Genomic DNA, 18,258 nt, shown 5'->3' with positions numbered 1-18,258 from the left:
AGCGCGGAGCGGGAACGGAGCCGCCGCCCGGCGCCGGGAACGCGGGGGTCGCCCCCGCAGCGCGGCCCCGGGCTCGGGGGGCTCCGCGGCCCCCGTGGATTTCCCTTTGTTTGGAAAGAAAACTTCCTGAAATTTCCTCTTTGGAAACTTCTGGGTTATTAAAGCTCTAAAATCTCCCTGTAAAACCCGAGTTTTCCGTCGCGCGTCTCCACGCCGCTGACCCCCCGGCTCTGCCTTAGTGGCGACCGCAGCCGCTAGCCCGGGGCCTGGGCCCGGCCTGGGGCTTGCACAAAAACAGGGCTTCCCAACGCACGTCTCYGACTTATTTGGTTATTTATTAATGTTTAAACGTAAAGCTGCAGTTTAGAAATGAGGCTTGGCAAGGGGAGTTCCAGTAGTGCCTGGGTGGGAAAGTTTGGTTCCCTTGAACTGCTGTCTTAATTAAAAAAATAGAAATAAAAAGCCGGGTAAAACCTATTGAATGTAATGAGAAAAATACAGGCTTTGATGATATAAGTCGGTTCATCAAGTCAGCAATTTGTGTAAAGAGCTGTTAAGCATTGAGAGATATGGTAAAGCATTGTTAAGCATTGAGAGATATTGTAAATAATAAGAGAACAGCCTTCACTTGTAATGAAAATGCTCCCTGATGTGCAAGGCACCAGAGGACACTGGAAATTATTTGGTATAGGCAGTGGCTTGTCTTCAATATTTGAAAATTCCCTGGTGATTTAGTTTGCAAGAGCAATTTAACATGACAGCATTGAATTCCACGCTGCTTAATTGCTGTATTAGGTCAATGGAGTTTGTTGTTTGGAAATGGTAGTGCCTTTTAAAGATGGAAAAAAAGCTTCAAAATGGCATTATTTAATTATGTAATTGTTAGCTCATGATGTCTAGAGAGCAATAAAGCCCCACTAGTGCTGTAGTTTGCGCTTTTTATGGTACCAATTCTGGAGGCATTCGTGTGYGTGTTTAATTTTAAATATTCACATGTTTCCCGTGGAACGAGGGGGTCTATTCTTAGGCTTGGTGTTCAGCCTGTGCGTCAGTGTTTGCAGGGGCAGGATTGATATTGGCAAGTTTGCGGGATAAACCCGCCACATTTTCATCCCAAAATGTTTTTATTTTTTGCATTCCCTCATATAGCTACACCACTTGGGCTTTGGCAGCGAGGGTTAATCTGCCGACRTGTAAGAAAATACTCCCAGCTGTGCCCCGAGTCTCCTTCCCTGCACGTGAACTGACTTCACGCTCAACTTGCACTGTGCAGCAGCACCGACGTGCCCCTCGCTTCTGAAAGTGTTTTTATCGTATGAATTTACGTWGGTGACGCTCTCTGCGTTCTCGTAGATGTTTATTCCAGTGAACACGAGTTTCGCAAATAACTTGGAGCAAACTCGTGTTTTGGAATTGGGCTGGGGGGAGAGGGGAGGTGTCGCTCGTACTGGGCAGTATGTTTTACAGTAGAAACAAAGTGCATGTGGGTGGTTTTTTGATACAAAATAAGGTATTTCTGAAGATGCAAGATTGTATGTTTTGCATTTCTGCAGCTATTTCTATAAGCTATTTTGTACATTACTGCAGAAAGTACTTTTTTATTCTGAAACTGGAATTGTTCAGTATTTTGGTTTGATTTTTTTTTTCAGCTTAATTTTTGTTTTTAAATAAGCCAATTATTAGGTTGCTCTGTATTTGTAGTAGTTTAAGAATAGTAGTTTAGAGTTTTCTTGCTGTCATCCCAAGAAAACAGACCAAATCAGGTAATACAAGAATTGGAAGGTTATGAATATGCTAGAATAATGCTGTTTAGAAGATATCTTCTACCTGTCAGCCTGTGGAAAAGTGGTGTAGGTTTATTTTGGGCTGCAATGGTAGATGTGCATTGTTTSGCTGTTTTTTGCTCCTTTCCACAGAGAGGAATGTGTTGGTATATCTCATTGCAGAGATTTGCTAATGTTTAGGTACTACTAGTTCCTATAGTGTGCTGAATTTTAAGTAGAACCCTTGGCTGTAGAGCAAAATGGATTGACTAAGGAATACATTCAGTATATAAACAGATAGAGCTTTAAAATACTGTAATTGCAAGCAATTTCATATCATGAAGGCAAAGAAAATATGATTTATCTTGTTCATACCAAAGTGTTTCTAGGAGTGAATCACAAGCCTAAGTGCTATGCACTAAAAGAGAACAAATCTACATCTGGGAGAAGGGGGAAAAGCAGCAGTTGTAGCAGGGCTTTGGGGTTGTGTTTGCTGGGATGGTTTGGTGGTGTCAAATACTTTCCAGCACATTGTGGGGAAAAGAATGAAAATGCAGATACTTTTGTGGTGATAAATTCATGGGAGATGCATAGAGGAAGTGGTTCGGCAGGCTGTGATAGGCTCTGCTTTCTGCTCCCTCTCCAGATTGCYTCCCAATTTGGAGTTTTTACAGTTGTCCCCCAAGAGCTTGCACAGACCTTGGGGAATCTGTCAGGATGTCGTGCATATGGTTAGCAAATAAGCAGGAAAAGCAGAGTGGCCTGTAACYGACAGTAGTGATGTTCAGTCAATGTTCTTATCCATGGATCAGAACTCTTCTAGTTGTGCTTGTGTCACATGGATGTATTTTTCTTTGCATACAGTTTGTGCTTGAATCCAGGTTTTTTGCCTTCCTGGGCAGCCCTCTCTCATTGCAATATTATTTGCACACTTTTAGCCGTGAAAGGCCAAAAAATGTTAGTGCCAGAGGATTCAAACTCGTCTTTGCTCTTCAGGTGGGTGTTGCTCCTAGCTGGGGTCACATATAGGGAATAGAAAGCGGGGGCTGCAGAGGCTTTTGGCCTTGCAGAAGCACCTGTAACTTCGAGCAAAGCAGATGGATTGAAGTAACAAGCAGTTAACTGGTAYGGAGGAGCCAGTTAATGTAAATAGCTTCCAGGGTACGTTATATTGCTCTTGGATGAGCTCTCATGTTCTGCCACAGGAATTCTGTGTTTACCTTGAAAGCACTCGTAGGTGGTGTCTGTCTTTTTTATTATTAACTTTTCTGAAATACAAGTAATGCTTCGGAGTCTAGGTATCTAGTGATATCAGGATTTCTTCTTAAAAAGGTTGACAAGTACCAATAAACCTGCCTTTGTTGGTGCATTTTGGTGTATTTTATCATAACGCAAATGTGCTTTTGTCCGTGTGCTTTGCASTAGTCCCCACATAAAATGAGCTTCATCAGCAGATGTGCTCTTGTGACAGTGTAATAAAACCTCAGGTGTAGGGTTTGCCGCTCGTGTAGCGATGTCATCTGAATCTTTCTCCCAACTGACACTGAGAGCTGCACCAGCAAAGAGAAAAAGATGCCTCTAACCCCCCGGTCGCCTTGTTAGAAATGAAAACATAGCCTTGCCTTCCAAATAATTTGTTCTTCCATCGCCTTCTGTGCTGATCCATGTGCAGATCAGCACGTCCATACGTGGAAGGGCCCTGATTTGGTGTCAGAGGAGCAGCGTGTGAACGGCCACCACACGTGGCCACCGCCCGTGGGTCATCCCACGCCTCTCCGTGCGGAGCCGCTGGCGGTTTGGGCAGCCAGGGGAGGTGTTACCACCCACCCGTGCCTCCCGGGTGGATTTATGGTAGGTTTATGACGTTAGGCTGCTTCTGCAAAGCTGSAGATGAAAAGTTAGAGGAAAAATCTAAGTGTCGCTATCGCTGCTTCCTGTTGCTGCTGCCTTATTGTTAATGCATGATGTCCTTTTAATAGAGCTGTTCCCCTCAACAGTACCATTGATTTTTCTCCTCTTCAATTATTTTTAGGAAGCTGTTGAATTTGATGGTGGTGTTGGAGTCAGACTGAAATAAACACATGGAGAAGTTGGTAGATATGTCGTAAAACCAAAAAGACAGATCCCCATGTGTTGTGCAAGCCTTTTGGTTGTGTTTGAAGAGCTTGGTATAAACCATAGGCTGGTATGATCACGTAGCTATAACTATGGCTTTAATTCAGTAAATGTACACAGCAGCTTTCATGCAAACCCCTTCCAGTCCTTGAGGCTGCCTGCACTGGTGCTTAAATTAACTTTTTTAAACAAGCTTCTTCTCAAGCTGGTTGATTAAGGTTTCCTTCTGTCCAGCCTTTTTCCTGCTATTATTATTATTATTATTATTATTATTATTATTATTATTATTATTGTCTCTAAACCTTTTATTAGGTTTCCTGATGGAAAGTAATGAGACTGACTAGTCTGGGCATCCTGATGAGCTAGTGAAATAGTTCTGCGTCCTTGCACTAGATCCTGCCTGTTTCTTGAATTCATGTTAAATCAAAAACTAGTATAAATCATTACAGGGCTATTTCTACAACTAGTCTATAACTAACTCCTTTTAATTAAGGTTTTAACTTTAAAAATGAATCCCAAGACTTCCTGACTCATGCTAAGGCAATATAAAATGCTATTTATTCGGTATTGAAAGGTTTGCTACTTAATTATTTTAATCCCTTTTGAGTGCTGAAGGTAAAGCTAATTTCACTTAGGTCACATTTAGCAGCTAAAAAGCACAAATATTCTTGGGTGCTGTGAGYTTGTACATTTTATCTACATATCATAGAGTTGTGTAGACTAGCTCTGTATGAATGTTAAAACTTCATAAAAAAGTGTGTTGAGCAACCACGTTTGTTTCTTTTTAGAATCACCAATAAAAAAATATCATTTTCCTTAATCTGGCAAAACAGCAGCTACTGCACAGTGGTTATCTGCTGAATAGCTCAGCGTGTCTGTTCAGTGCTGACACTTTTAATATCCAATAGTTTCTGATATGTGTCTGGCTATAGCTGCTGCTGACAGGAGCTGAATCAGTCCTCACCCCATGTACAGCAGCAAAACACCTTGGTACATTTTTACAGCGTGGCCATGATCCTGCATAAAGAATGTGGGCATTTTGGGTCGTGGGGATTTGTTTCTTTTTCCCCTGTGTGTTCTGATTGATAGTTGCTGAGTGATCTATCGACTGCGGCTCTCACGCGAACCGTGGGGCAAATAACTTTCCAGTGAAGCAAAAGGGAAGGGGATTCAGTAGCTGTAAAAAAGAGGATCCGCCGCACAGCCTGTCTGTGCGTTTGACYGGAGCTGTCGTGTCACGTAAGCAGAAAATGGGAATCTCGGGGAAAACTAACGCTGGAGTRAGGAGTAATGCACAGTCCTGGGTTGCTGGAGTGTGAAATGAAGCTGTTAACCTTCCTCTGCGTTGGGAGATGCGTGCCAGGCTCGTGGAGAAAAGCCGTGGAAGGGTGATGCTTCCCTGAGCAATGCCCTGAGAAGCTGGAAAAGCTGCGAAGCCAGAACCTGCTCCTACCTGTCAGGCCACGGTGCAGTGGATGGTGCTTGATGAGGAGCGGTTGGATGCAACTTGACATGTTGTTTGCTAAAAGTTATTAGAACACTAAAGGTTTCTCCCCAGCTAGCATGCATCTTTGAGTAAAACAGGGGTTTTATTTAAGTCCAGCTATTCCCTGGGGCTCTGGTGTTGGGAGGATGCCCCGGATTTAACATCAGCCTGTGATTTTCAGCTTCAAAGGGCCGCAGAGGAGAGGTTTCAGTCTTGGCTCTGGCCTTGGCGAGGCTAAGGGAGGTGATGTGCTCACAGGTGAGGCAGTGTGCACCCAAAACCCTGCTAAGCAGGTTGCCCCGCGAGGCGGGCGAGAGGAGACCCCAGCACAGTGCACTAATCCCCGCGCGAAACAGCTGCTCTTCCACGTACACCCCTCTCTGGATAATGTATCACCCCTGGAATCCTACCCGGCCTTCCCTTCCGCCTGGTTGTGGGACATGGCCTGTGAGTCCGCCGGGATCTGCGCGGGGACGAGGGTCCTCGTGCCGCCCTCGGCTGCGGGGATGTTGCCGAATCCCGTGCGGATCCGTACGGCTGCAGCGGGGCACCGGTGGGGATGGGGTTTCTGTGCCCGTCCTGCTCGTCTTGTAACTTGTCTTATATATAAACAAACCATCTGTTTATCTTATGTGTACATTATATGTGCTATTTATATATATATACACATGCCATGAGTATTTATACATATGAATTCATAAATGTAAAAGGAGGAAACAAATTCTGTGCTTAATCATCTCTTTCAGTGATTCTTCACTCATTTTTATTTCTTTATTTTCAGTGATTCCCATGGAAGTCCTTCCAAGCTTTTTTCAAATTTTAGGCATTTTTATGGATGAGTGAAGTTGCTTTTTGTACATAAAGTGTGTTAAGACAGAACATAGAAATTGGATCCAAAACGAGGTTTTTTTTCTGACTTAGCTGCTGTTAATTTTGTAGTTTCTGCTTTTATTTGTTGTAAAAGTTTGTGCTGTTATCAACAACTGTAGTAGAGAGGAGTTTGAATAATGTGATGTTTAAGTAGAAGCTCTGTATAACTATACATTGACCATCCACTTCGATCATCAACAATGTCAAGAAAAAATGCTGATTTTGTTGGGGATGGTTATAAATGATCACAAGAAAAAAAATTGGGGAACGGGAAATAAATGGGAGAAGAGTAATAGCGTTTATAGGATAGTGCATGAGTAATTCTCATTTATGGGATGAGTGTTTCCAGCAGAAGAATAGATGCATATAAAAAGACAGACATCAAATTTCTTTTGTTAAAATTGGGTGATGCGCTGACCTATAATTCAGAGGCAAAGTTCTGTGCTTATTTATTTTGCTGAGTAAGTTAGCTTTGAAATAAAATGGAAGCAGCCCCAAAAAAGTGCAATAGCAAGTTATTTCATCAGCTATTAAAACTGTGCTTTAAGTCTATTTAAATATAAAAATATATTTAAATATTGATAAAATTGCTCTGCCTTAACATTAATTTAAGAAGATTAATATTAAACATAAGTGAATTACAATTTTTGTTTGAGGAAAAAATAATTTCCCCCATAGTTTTAATTTGAAAACGACCATCGTTCTTCCCAAATGTTTTAGACTGCATTTTGTATTGTGAAGCAACTGTAATTTTTAACATGATTATCTGTATACTTCTGTTGTTTCCTGAGGGATTATCAAATCCTTTTCTATAAAAATCTTATCTTTTTTTAGTGCACACTTTCAGTCAGCCTTGTGTTCTCCAGGCAGTGCCACAAATGAAGCTGACGAACATAAGCCAACAAGGATTATTTTTCATATTAAAGCAGTTAACTATTGTCTCCACGCTGGGCAGTGAAAGCGAGTGCGTTGCCTCCGATGCTGTGGAAGCTGCCGCGCTCCTCAGCTCAGCTGCAATTTAAAGACAAATTATGGAAGAGCACATGGAAATCAGAACTGTACAGGTTTGCAGCTGAAATCATTTGCTTTTCAAGAATTTGGGTGTGTTTTTCTGGCACCCCTAAGGCCTGTTTTCCAAGGCTCTTCCTCACAGCATCACTTGTGCAATGTGGTGCTCCCTTCTGCTGGGGCTCCGGGTGGTGCTTAGGGAGGGAGGGAAGAGCCATCCCGGCTGAATGTRGCTTGAGCTGATTTGCTCTGACTCCGTCAGACTTCACAAGCTAAAATTACACTCTGGATCTCTCATGCACCAATAACTTCCCTTCAGTGGATTTTTTTTTTTTTAAGGTGTGAAATCAAACAGCCTAAAACTGGAAATACTGAAAGACTCCAGTATCCTGTGCAGCTTCCCTGCTGCTCCCTGTTGTGTCCTTCATGTGCGACTGGACTGCTGGAGAAGATGGTTTCTGAACGTGTAATAAGCAGTGGTATTTCAACGTAGGCTCAGAAGGGTGAGAAATTGGTTGGTAGTCTAAAAACTGACATGTCTTATTTTTTTTAAGTAGATTGCAGCCAAAATCATGTTGTTTAGCACTTTTGCATGTTTTTTTATACACTGTTTTGACACCACCTTCTTAAATGTTTGTAACAAGCATTGCAACAACTACATTGTGGTTAAAATCCTTAGTGCTTATTAGCTACAGAAAGAACTGTCAGTATTGCTTGAGCTACAAGACCACCTAGAAGCCAGAGAAGACATCATTTATTCTATAAYGAAAAATGTGGGTGTTTTAAGTTTATTTTTTGCAAAGGAGAATGTGACTGATGAAGAGTTGGACCCAATGAGACCTTTCTGATATGTCCGAGCCCTGGTGGATCCGCTGGCAGCTGGGTGGGTTTAACTGTAAAATGTTCATTTTGGGGTTACTGTTCTGGCGAGCTGCCTCCGAGCTCTCTGAAGTGGCACAGACAAAAGGACAGAAACACAGGTTTTTCAAAGCCATGCCTGGGATTCCTCGGGACGGCGCAAGCTGTGCAGGCGCGCGAGGGCTTTTTATATCCGAAGTTGTCAGGAGCTGTCGCAGGGAATAACGTCAGTCCCGCCCTGSCTGGTGAGGGGAGCGTGGAGGCACCTCAGGGCTCCCCTCCCCGCTGCCCCAAGCCCTTTCCCTGCCTTCCTCATCCATTCTGGTTCGGGAAGGGGATGGAGATGGGAAGACGTGGCCAGGTCTGTGTTGCAGATGCTCTGTGAAACAACATGGGAAAAGTCTAGCTGAGAACACCGAGAAATGGTGATATTCTTAATTTTCCAGGCTGTTGCTGTCTCATTCTCGCTGTCCCTAGACGTCCGCACCGTTTTATGTTTCCTCTCTAATGGCATGAGCCAGGATATCATAACATCCAAAATCAAATGTACCAGAAAATGTAATAAATTAGAGCTGGGCTAGTAGAGTAATTGCAGAATAAACTGAATTTTAAACAATGCAAGATAGTGTTATGAACTGATTGCTATGCATAAAATGCACCAGCAGTGCTTGCCTTCGTGGAGATTTACTATTGATGGCAGCAATTCTTAGATTGCTACTGGTGTAATAAAGAAATGAAAATGCTTTGAACTTCTGAGTTAGTACCACACCATAATATTGCAGCAAAGGAATAGTACCCTTGTAGTTAAAGTACAAAGTAATTCTGGAAGATCAGTCCTCTGGGTGCTTTATTTATTTAAGAGGATTTACCTGCGTGCAACAATTTTCAAGTTTATAAAGCCACGATGTGAATTTAGTGAAAGAACTAAGAATATCTTCCACTCCTAATATAATTCTTCTATAAGAATGAATTAGTTTATAGTTTTATTGGTTTTGAAACATACCAGCTAAGTGAATTCTTCTCAGTTAATAAAAATGAGCTTAAGGATAGTTGGTATCCATTTTAAGGTCATTTCCCAGGTCAGTTGCAAAGATGCTGGAAATGTTGTGTGAATAACTTTCTTGTAACTTTAAATGATTTAAAGAAAAAAAAAAACAGGTAATACATGTGCATTGGACATTTAAAAAATAGGCTTCTAGTCACGATGCAGGTGAGGAGAGCAGAGAGATGGCCATAATTTCTGAAGTGGAGCAAGTTTTGCTTCTGTGAGCCCCAGGTTACCTCAGTGGGGACCTGATGCCTGACCYGTGTGTTGTCTTCGTCTGAAACATGATACGACAGAGTGTTAGTTTAAGTCACCCTGAAGTTTGTTCCCGTGACGGGAAGCTGCAGGAAAGCCTGTGAAATGCAAATAGTCAGTAGCAGGTATTTGCTAAAAGATGACAAATGTTGTTTGAATGGCTGGGCAGACTGAGCAGCTTGATCCAGCGCGGAGGAGCTGGAGTGGAGTCACTGAACCTGCTCATGTGCWGGAAAGACTTGAAAAACATTATTTCCCACTTTGGGAATATGCAAATGATGAGGAGATGAGGAGATGAAATGAGATTTTTCGCCAGCAGTAGTTCAACCCCAAGTCAGGATGTTTCCACTTCAAAAATGATGTTTTCCAGTGGCATACAGCTAATGGAGGAGCTGTCCGGTGGTCAAAATCAAAGCTGCCTTTGGTGGCAGGGAGAGGGAAGGAGAAAAAACAGTATTACTGCACTGAAAGGATGTCATTTTATTGTGAGAAGCAGTGTGGTTTGGGTTTAAGTGACTGCTTTTAAGTTTGAAGGTTTAAGTTCTATTTTAAAGTGTAGTTGTATTGTTCACTTTTATTGCTCTTGTAAAATTTAAATAAAATTCTCTACCAGGAATGGTAATAAAATATATTTTATTTTTAAACCTATTTTATAAAGTAGTTAAAAACGGTAGCTCTGTTGAGTTAAATGCTTCAATATAGAGTAAGCTTTACCTTTATTAAGCTCATTTAAAGTGTTGTAAATCCCTTGATTTAAACCACTTCACTGTGCCATGACCTAATGGAAGCGGAAATTAATCTGCAAGATGCAATTAGCAAACTACTTATTTCCCCTGTGTAATATATAAAAAGAAATCACTTTTTCCCTATGTATGCTGATAACTTTAACTTACCTGTTATCTATCCTATCTTCTGTTCCCATGGAAATGGGTTCGGAGATCCCTAGGAGGCTGTTGCTGACCTCCCCTGCCCGCTGCCGGGTGAGGGAGCAGGTTGTAGTTTCATGAAGGAGCCTCGGATCGCTCCAGCTCTGACTCTTGGGTTGTACATTACGGAAAACCTGGGAAAAGGTCGTTACAAAGGAGGAGTAAGTGCATTCATCAGCAGGAAAAATTAGTCAGTGTTTAACCTGTGTAAGAAGAAATAAGCCTCAGCAGTACAAGAATTTCTGCAGGCAGCTTTTGAGGAAAATCAGCTTTGGAATCGGGAGGTACGTTTCTGGTCTCTTCATGGCAAATTGAGGTGGTTGAGGAAAATTCAGAGCTCTTCTATGCTGTTGACAACTCCCTCCTTCCCTATTCCACATCCTGGGTGAGTTTTGGTAGAAACTACATACACAAATTGCATTTCTCCTTGGAAGTCTCCCCAAGCTGAATTTGCCTGATACGCCTACAACACATATTTATATGATCAAGGCTTTAGCTAGCAGTGGGCAGCCTCTTTTCCTGATGGTTGTCACCCACTTAGTTTAGCACAGCTCAATCTGCCCACCACGCAAATGCTCCCAGTGCTGGTAGCTGTTCTGTATAAGGCATCACTCAGGAGGCTGAAACTGTACTTGTTAGTGTGGAGTTGAATGGATAAATGGATTATTGGAGATCTTTCAAGGGGCTGTGATGGTTCCTTTTCTTTCAAAATGTATTAATGGCATAGGAAGGGAAAAAAAAATGGGCAGGTGACATGTTGTAGAAGGAAGACTCTTCAGGCTCACCATCATTCCGGTAGGAAGTTTCTGAAGCTGAAAGTTCATRTTCAGATTAGCAGATATGCCAACTTTCTGCAGAGTCCTTTAGCTGCTGGAAGAGACAAACTCTATGTTCAGCATCTCTATTTTTTTTCTCGAGTTGAGATTCAGTGTTTTTCTAAAGCAAGCACATAGTTCAGCCACTGTTGTTTGACCTTAGCAACAATCATTCATCTAATAGGGAAAAATAATTTCCTTCAGTACAATAATTAGCGGGTAAAAATCTGTGAATTGCAGCACAGGTCACTGTAAATACTGGCCTTGCTAAGCCCTGTTGTCTGGGACTGTGTGTGGCTTTTGTTGTTTTCTTGAAAATGTTGCAAGAATTGGTAAATAAACYGTAGTGTGTGTAAGTAATGGGAGATTTAATCATTTTGGAAACATACATCTGGTTGCCCTAGGAAGTTGATGGTAGGCCATACACACAGTTGGGTGGGCTGAGTAACTGCTACTGAGTTTATATGAAATGTAAGTGTTATAAAGGCTGAAGAGTGGGTAACTCCTAAGAACAGTAAAKACGACTAGCTAGTAAGTAAAGATTCCATTTTTAGGTATTGAGTTGTARAAGCTTGTTTTCAACATATACCAGCAAACTCGCTTCATGTCGTGAGGCGACGCTGGCGGGCCTGGCCCTTGGTGGCGATTATGTTAAGAAATACATTCCCTGTAAGAGATGGGCTTGGAGCTGGGGCTGCCCCAGGTCCTTCCTGCCCCGCCGGGGCTGCTGACAGAGCAGGGAAGGTGGGACCAGGCTCTCGAGTCCCATTTTGGGACGAGCTCCGAGGCTCCTTGTGTCGCTGTTTCGCTGAGGCCTGCAAGGAGAGTCTTCTAGGCCAGCGAGCAGCTCCTCCTTGCAGGCTGCTGGGCTTGAAGGATCTGCTCGGCCTTTTTTTAATTATTTATGCCCCAAAGCAGGTATAAATGGATGCTTGGCGCACATCCGCTGGATAGGGAGATGGACAGCTTATAAATAGAGGTGTTTTATGTTCAGCCAAATAGACTTTGATGGCTGTAATGTAGCAGCACAAAGTCATTTTTGAGTCTTGTGGCTGCAAGAAGGAATACTAATTCAGTTCGGTTTGATCCCTGAAAAGTCTAAAGATGAAAAATGAGGTAAAGCCTTTCACATATTTTGTTACATTATTTTCCTAGCGTGATGAAAGCTGATTCTCTTCATTTTTAATAAAGAATGAAGTAGCTGAAAGGAAGCTTTTCTCACATGAAGGAAAGGCTGAGAAATTGCAAAATGGGTTTACAAGATCTTGCATAGAAATATTTCACGGAGCTTATTGAGGATCACATTGTATGAAAGTGGGTAGAACTACAGATATAAACTAAATCTCCTACATCAGGCAACATTTTCTTTGAAGTGAAATACCAATAAGATTATTTTTCTTCCCTGCCTTTCAGGGCTCTTAAAGAGCCTGGGCTGGTTCTGTTTTGGTATCTGCTACAGTTGAGGGTAAGACACGGAACACGAGCAAGGAACTTCGGACAGTTTCTTTATTTCCATATGTAAACTGTGGAAAAACAGCATGTCAGTTGTTTAAATGTTTTTCAGAAAATACTTTTTGAGATGAGTATATTTTTTATGTAGTCATAGAGGATTTTCTTTTAATAAAATCTTATCAGCCAAGTACTGGTTTGGGCTRGTAAACTCTGGTTGTGTGGCCTTCTTGCTTGAAATCATATCTTAAAATCCTAGTTTGCCACACTGGAAAGCATTGCTAAAACTGTAGAGTTTCATTAAGCTCTTATGCTGGTGAAAGGAACAGCTTCATCAACCAGAACAAGAACACGCTTCTTGAAACCACTTGAGTCTTTTGAAGGCATGACTTTTGAAAGCAATTTTGGAGCTTAAAACTAGAATTTCCATTTAGGCTGACAGCATTTGTGTATTAAAAACTTGTGGATGAACGTGTGTATGAGCTTCTCTTAGCCTGTGTTTTACCAAAGAGAAATAAAACAGGGCAGTCCTGTCCTCTGTGTTCAAGAGACAGAAATGATGGTTTTTTTGTTTGTTTGTTTGCCTGTTATTGTTGTAGTGTGTTTCAATGTAGGCTGGATGAGGGAAGCATCCTCCTACCTGCTCTGTACTGCACAGTACAGCTTGGGAAACAGCTCCCTTGTTTTCTAGTGGATTGCTTAAAAAAGGGTTAAGTATCCTGTACAGGTTACTACAGTAAATCCAGTAGAAAAAGTAGATCCCAACTCTCTTCTTCCACCTTTATCAGCAGTCAAAGGAGTATCCCTGTTTGAGCTGGGCAGTTTGAGGAACCTTCGTAGACCAGAGGGCAACTGTGTGGGCAGCACGGGGAAGAGGGCCATGATTTTGTCCACTTTATGGTTAAAACTCTATTTTTTTGAAAGCTTTTTATTTATATACTTTTTTATTAATAACATTTTCATACTGAAATAAGTCCCAAGAAAGTGTAGTTAGTGCCAAGGTGTGAATGCTTTTGGTAGGATTAGCTGTTTCTCCAGATGAAATACTGTATTAGTGGCAGGTATTTAAAAACAAAATACCTGTCTAGCCTGCTGTAAATATCTGAGCTGCTATTTAAGTGTCATTCTAAGTGTTTCTGACAGACGGTAAAAGTTCCTGGAGCTCAGTCTAGAGCTTTGAAATACCTTGGCAGGTTTTACCTCGCTAGTGTGAATAGGCCATGCTTTCAATCSGACATTTCATGTATCCAGTTACCGGTGGCTTTTCTAGGCCATGGAGCTCTTTTCTGTCAACCAAAAAGGCATCAGTCCTCACTGCTATGCTGTTCATCCGGTCTCATTTGTTTAAGACCATGTGAAGCCAAAAGTTCTCAAGAAAAAAAAAGGTTTGGTACTTCTTCGGATGAAGAATTTACTTTTGCAATTGCATTTTCTCAAATGGATACCATAGGGACCATCCTGAAGCCTCCCTAGAGACATCAGGTTGAACGTTTTTCAGCTGGAACACGCTTTGCTGCTGCTGTTTTATATATGGTTTTATTTTATTTTATTTTATTTTATTTTATTTTATTTTATTTTATTTTATTTTATTTTATTTTATTTTATTTTATTTTATTTTATTTTATTTTTCTTCTCTCTTGAAACTAAACAAGAGAAGGGAGAGGACAGTTTCTTGAGGGATATGGCAATTATCCTGTTTAGTAGACTCTGCATGTTACGAGTATGTATGAGTGATACAAATAATACTTAAGTATTCAGTTTGAAAATGGTGTTACTGGAGTCCAAAATACTGGACATTGTGGAAGCTGTGGCTAATTCAGTGGAACACAGTGGTTTCCAGTTTGTGCTCTGGTAATAGTGTATTTAGTACTAGAAAAGATAAAAAGAGAAGTGCTTTGCAAGAAAGTCTTTTTTATTGATTGAAGAATAAGGTGTAAAACTGAATTGATGTAGTGAATTTTCCTTTGGTATTGAGATGATATTGAGAAATTCCAAAACCACATAGAAATTAAGGATTTTTTTTAAAGTATGCAGAACTTTGAGGACAGTTTTAACATTTTATGCAATATTTTAAATACCAGAATTCTCTTGAATAGAGGGTAAGGAAAATAAAATGTTATTTAAAAGTTATTTAATCCATCTCCTTTCTGTGAAATCATTATGTTGCTCRTCTAGGCTCCACCTGATGCTCTTGGTGGCTGCTAACAGCGAGACGTGGGCTCGGAGTCGTCCTGCACGCGCTGTAGTGCCGCTGCGTGTGCTCGGTGTCACTGTCCCCGCTCCAGGTGATACCCACTCCCTGAATGCACCTGGAAAGTGAGGCGTGCCAGACACCCTRGCATTACGCATTCCTGACAGACTGTTGGCAGCGTTTCAGCTCACAGTTAATGTTAATGTTGAATTTAGTGTTTGGAAGGGACTTGGTGTTGGAGAACGCCCGCGGATCTCCCCTCCCGCGATGTAYTTGCTGAGCTGTAGCCAGTGAGGCTTGGCTCGGAGTCGTGTCAGGGCGGGTGATCAGACTAATTTCCTGCTTTTAAGTAAATCAGATCCTGAGAGATGCTCCCGTGGTGATAGAGGGGGCTGGTGCTGTTTTAATTACCCAGTGGTGATTTAATTTGTGTAAAGCAGCAGCGTGCTCACAACCTTATTCCTTGAAGTTCTCCGTMATCGTGTGATCTCCTCCTCCTCCACAGGAAGGACAGTATATTCTGCTTTTCCTTTACAGTGTGCAGGTATTTGGTCCTGCTTCCTCCGCTCCTGCAGTGAGATGGTAACAAATACATGGCTAAAAAAGGAGGTGAAGGGAAGGGGCTGTCATGTTGTGTGATGCAGATTTTACAATAGCTGCTCTGTGCTGCCTGCCGAGCCATCCTACCTGGCTGTTTCCAGGGGKCTGCCCTGCATTTCTGGAGAAGCTGCTTTTTCGAGGCTGGACTTAGGAGTATTTAATTGCAGGTTAGAGCCTGTGACAAGAATTGCAAACAGGAAGCAAAGAAAATATTTTCAACTGAGCTGTTTTCCAGTGTGCAGCCTATTCTGAGCCAAAGTGAAAAGTGAGTCTCTCTCAACTGTTTTATGCCTTTGTTTTTGCATTTGTCTTTCTGAAGGTATTTCCTGAATTCTATATTCTCCCTGAAGGTATTTCCTGAATTCTATCATTTTCCAATATGCTGTATTTATCAGGGGGATGTTTTGCAAAATGTTGTGGTCAGGAGTCTATAAATTTTCTGTGTATGAACGCAGGAGCTTGTTTTAGTGATTTGCATGCATGAGTGTGGTTTCTTTCTAAAGATCTTCTAAAGGTATTTCTAAAGATATAAACATTTTGGCTCTGCTCATTTTTAAAATTTAAGTTTAGAAACACATTCCATGAATTACAAGTGCTTCCAATATCATCTCAGCAAGACAATGAGAAAGAAGAAGTGAAATGTTCCTAGCGATCAGTAAGTAAAGGTCAGTATAAATTTTGGCTGAAATTGAAACAACTTGCTCTCTTCTCCAAGCTCCTTGTGTTTTTTTTTAATATAAATTCATGAGACTTGTATTGAGAGTGCCTGGGAAATAAGCTCTTAAATGTGAAAGCTCTTTGGTCTCCTAGGATACATGTGTAGTAACAGTTGTGCAGTTATCCACAGGGCTTTGCACTGTGTTAAACTTCCCTGCAGCATCAGAGCTGCCTTACAGAGAGCATCTCATCTCCCAGTGCTCGGTCCAGTGCCTGCAGACTTTGGGAAATGGGATTCCTCTGGTTAAGGCTTCCTTAAAGCAAAAATTGTGATACGATTTAAAAAAATTATAAAAAGGAAGAAATAGAAGATCATTTGTGCTTTTGTTCTTCTTACTGATTCTGTTTGCTTTTAGGACTTTTAGGAGCAGAAAATTAGAAATAAGAGCAACTTTGTGTACTTTATTTTGAAGTAACTGTGCTTAATGTTTTCAAGTGGAAATTACTCCTGGAAGAGTAATTTCTATCTCACTGTTTTTCCAAAATATKGAGAGGGAAGTGAGGGAAAATAGAAATTAGGAAGCAAATGAATTGTCAAGTTTGGCTCTTTCGGAGGATTTTTAAGCTGAAGATTTGGGATTGTTGGTGAGGTTCAGGGAGGATTGTGATTTGAGCCTTTTATGGTGATCGTTTGGATCTAGGCTTTATAGCTAGTTCGTTGCATGCTTTGATCCTCCCCAGYTGGAAGCTAAATAAAAATCCCTGGGACAGGAAGAATATTTATGTTCTCCTTGGCTCCCTTGACACTTCTAGATGGAGTTGGGAGGGCAATGAAGAACGTGGGTATCCAGCTAGCTGGAGTTCCAGCAGTTGTGCCATCCTCCAAATTCAATATAATAAAAATAGTCAACCAAAAGGAGAAAGTTGCAGTGATGTATCTTCTTTTATTTCATGAAAAATACAAGATTCTTCATAAACATAATGAATATGTGTTATTACTATTTAATAGTAAGTAATAACAGTAGTGGTATTACTGTTTATCTTTAATACTTGGGATTGACTGAAACTAAAGCAAAGTAGCAGTTTGGAAGTTACACTTGAGAGTCCCACATTTGGTTAAACTGCTCTATATGGACAAGTAGCAAATGTTCTCCATGTATTTTCAGTTCTGAGGTTCATAAAGGAAAATGTATGCCAAATACTCCTTATAGTCAAAGTGTGCTATCTCTAGTGATTTTCTAGAGTAATTCTGAGGAGTTTTACTTTTTTCATCTGAAAAATGGCTCAGCTGGGATGCCCTTTTTGGTATTTGCCTTTTTGCTATATGTTTTCTTCATAGCAGCATTCGTTCAGTACATGGAGGCAGGGTAGATGCTGGGGATGTTATTTATTGTTTCTCTCTTCTCATCCTATATGACCGATAGGGACAGTGTTGATAGTAGTTGACTTTACTACATTTAAAGTAGGATCTTCTCTCTGAGTGAAAATCTCATCATATTCCTGACTGCACTTTGCCTGCTTTTCAGCTTGGACACCAAAATGACAGAACGAAAGCTTTTAATTCCCTTATTTGCCCACCTTTTCCTTCATTATTTTTAAGCTGTAGTGATTGGCTTTTTAACTCTGAAGGCCCAGTAAAAATCAGGACTGTTTTACTGTGCTCGTAAATAATTATTTACAGAAGTGTGAAATGTCCATCATTTGACCCTTAAAAATGGGTCTCTTTGGAAACTAATACATATAAAATAAACTTGCTCTGCGTGGATGTGTGATCTCCTTGTCCATCCCTGTGTTGCAAACCTGGCCCAGAAGGGACCCTTCTCAGGATCAAGTAGCCGCTCATTTCTAGATGTTCCTTAGCTTGGTGGCTCAGCCACATGAAGATGAGTTGTGGTGTAGCCTGATCCACTAGACTCTTCCTATGATACCCCAGAGTCCCCCTCGCAGCAAGTTTGAGTCCTTTCTGACTACATCTGGCTTTCATGAACCAATGGTTTACCAGGGAATGAACTCCTTACTTACGTAATTCCCTGTGGCCTGTGGAGGCTGGGACATACGTTATTTCCAGCTCTTCCATTACACACGGATGCTGTTGTGTCAAGTTAACCCGGCATGAACAGCAGCCGCTACTGGTGGGTTTTCCTCCAGAAGTGTAGACCACTGTTCACAGCAGTGGATGTTCTAGAGCATTCCTGTGGTCCCATCGGCTTGATGCACAGT

The sequence above is a fragment of the Nothoprocta perdicaria genome, unplaced genomic scaffold, assembly GCF_003342845.1.
Source record: "Nothoprocta perdicaria isolate Ctin4 unplaced genomic scaffold, notPer1 scaffold_62, whole genome shotgun sequence".
NCBI lineage: Eukaryota > Metazoa > Chordata > Aves > Tinamiformes > Tinamidae > Nothoprocta > Nothoprocta perdicaria.
Note: the sequence above shows the minus strand (reverse complement) of the source record.